The sequence below is a fragment of the Penaeus vannamei genome, chromosome 25 (genome assembly GCF_042767895.1).
Source record: "Penaeus vannamei isolate JL-2024 chromosome 25, ASM4276789v1, whole genome shotgun sequence".
NCBI classification, from domain to species: Eukaryota; Metazoa; Arthropoda; class Malacostraca; order Decapoda; family Penaeidae; genus Penaeus; species Penaeus vannamei.
Window position 1 is genome coordinate 21,918,753 of NC_091573.1, and position 2,500 is coordinate 21,921,252.

A 2,500-nucleotide genomic window follows, 5' to 3' on the forward strand; every position below is an offset into this window, starting at 1 on the left:
TGGGTATGTGTTTATACCATATTTTCTCATGCAACAGCGCAGAAAACTGATTGCAAGCCATTATATAATTTATATTTTAAGGTTTTGTCTGAATTCCTATGTTACATATTCTTGAGCCAAAATACCAAACGTGTCCAGAAGTATCCAAACCTTACCCGGACACGGTCGCTCCAGATAGACTCCTCACTTATCAGGGGCGTATCAGTGCCGCGTCCGCTCAGTCCGTCAGCGTCGAAGAAAAAAAATCGTTACTTTGAATTCATCCGACGCATCCACACGTGTCCGGCGCAGTACCGTGTTTTGACTGTCAGTGTCCATTCCGTCTCCGTGCTGTGAACTTTAATATCTGTGCTACCGATGATTTTTTCACGGGCGTCGGAAGTGTTGTGAGCTGCTCAACAAAAATGATATTGAATTCTAGCTGTTTTTGATACACTGTGTAGCAAAATAAATACCTAAGATTTGTTTGACGTTAAGGAAGATCTGTATTGTTTAGAACAGATACATATAAAATACACGAGAAAATACAATTTCAAACATTCTGAAGTACTGGAAAAATTTAGGTCCATCATCAATTAACTCCTTGTACATATCAAACAGTCCTTTACTTTCTTTTCTTCCACGTTGCATGTGCCTGTTTTCTTTTCTTCAGCTTAAGCTCAGCTTCTTCCTCTCCATCAAGAATTATGGCAATCATTGCCGATTCCGCCTGAAAACGCTATCTTGGAAGTCACTGATATCACGCCATAGGAGTCATTACGGATGTGTGAACGCGTCACTGAAGCGTCACGGCTTTCACTGACACTGACCTGACACGGCACTGTATGTGGGAATAGACCTTAGCATCTTAGGGCAAAGGCTTCGTCACTCACCATTACATTTCCCGGTACAGATGATGCGCATCGCTGAATTGCTCTGCCTAGACTAAGATTTGTATAAAAGTTCGCAAATGTTCTTCCTGTATGCACCTGCAACAACAGCAATTAAATTGAAATGCGCATCAACAAGTGCCAACGTCATAAGAACACAGCTTATACAGAGATCCACTCTTTGCGGGGAGCTTAAAGGGTAGAACGTTTGCCCTCCAAAGCTCCCACAGAGTCAGGATAATTCCGGTGTCGAAAAGTCACTAACTGATTTCTAAATCTTTGCTGCGGAGTTTGGCATCATTTCATCCATGAGATTTTCTCTTATTAAGTTGCAAGTGTCCATGACGATCTTGTGCCCAGTCATACGCCCCAAGCGGTAGCTGAATAAAATTGTTCTTAGGGAACAATAGTACCTAAAAGAAATGTAACTTATTCTAAAACAAAGCTTTTCTTTTCTTCATCAGGTACATTATGTAAAGGAAGATGGAACAATATAAGGGACAATTACAGAAAATCTCTGAAGAAGACTTCCGCCAAGAGAGGGCAGAGTGCAAAGAAGAAAATCTATAAGTATTCGGAGCAGTTAAGCTTCTTAAAGAAATATATTTACGAGAGGAAACCTAAAGGGTACATTGCCAGTCAACAGGATGAAGAGAGCGATCAAGATGATGATGCACAACAGCTTGAAAAAGATGAGGCGGACGTTGCGTATGGTGCACAAGGACTCGCAGTAACGGACGTAAGCCTACACGAAGACTTTCGAGCACAGCCTTCGCCCGCACCAAAGCCTACACCCGAAGCTTCAGGAAAATCAGCAAACAAGAAAGTGGCTCCCCAACAAACAGCTTCTGCAATATCTCTGGAGGAGTACTTGATCAGCAAACAAAAAAAACAAACCCTTTCCACATCACCACATCCTGTTGACGCATTTCTAGCAGGCATAGCTCCAACGCTGAAGACTTTAACCCCCTATTACTTGAATGTTGCAAAATCTGAAATATTTGCCACAGTGCAGAAATATGAATTGCAAATGCTCACGAATCAACATCCACGTGAAGAAAAAAATGAACCGTCAGCCTCCGTATCATCAGCTTAAGACTTCACTCCCCTCGCCTCATCCATTTCAGGAAAACACAGTAGCAGCTTTGGAATATTAGCATCAAGTCATCAGCTTACACGGCAATTCCAAACAACGTCATTTCATTCCAGATTTTTTTTCTTTTACATTTTCAGGACTCTTGACTCTTTACAATGAAAGTAATGGAAGTACAACATCGTAGAAATCACCGACTTGGAGGCACAATAAAAGATAAATTGAATGTTTCCTTTTATACTCAAAATAATGTCACTAGAAAAATAGGTCCGAGATTTGTCGATCAAGAAAAGCTGTATGGATCTGAATAGATAAATAGAGTAACAAGCCTAGTACAAAATATTTGTATCATTTCTCCTGTGGATGTCTTGTATCCTTAGGAGAACCTCTGTTTTATTGAGCAATATGTTTAAACAATTTTCGGACATTCTGCAGGACTAGATTTTTTTCCATTATTAATTAACTTGTACAGAGTAGCAAACTTTCCAACTCTTTCCCTTTCCCATGATTCTGTGCCCACTTTTCTTCAGCTTCTCCC

General features: G+C 40.6%; 1 pseudogene; it reads left to right on the forward strand.

The window, feature by feature from the left end:
* Positions 1-2,296, forward strand: part of LOC113817296 (uncharacterized) — a 2,914-nt pseudogene extending 618 nt beyond the window's left edge.
* Positions 2,297-2,500: the final 204 nt, after the last annotated feature.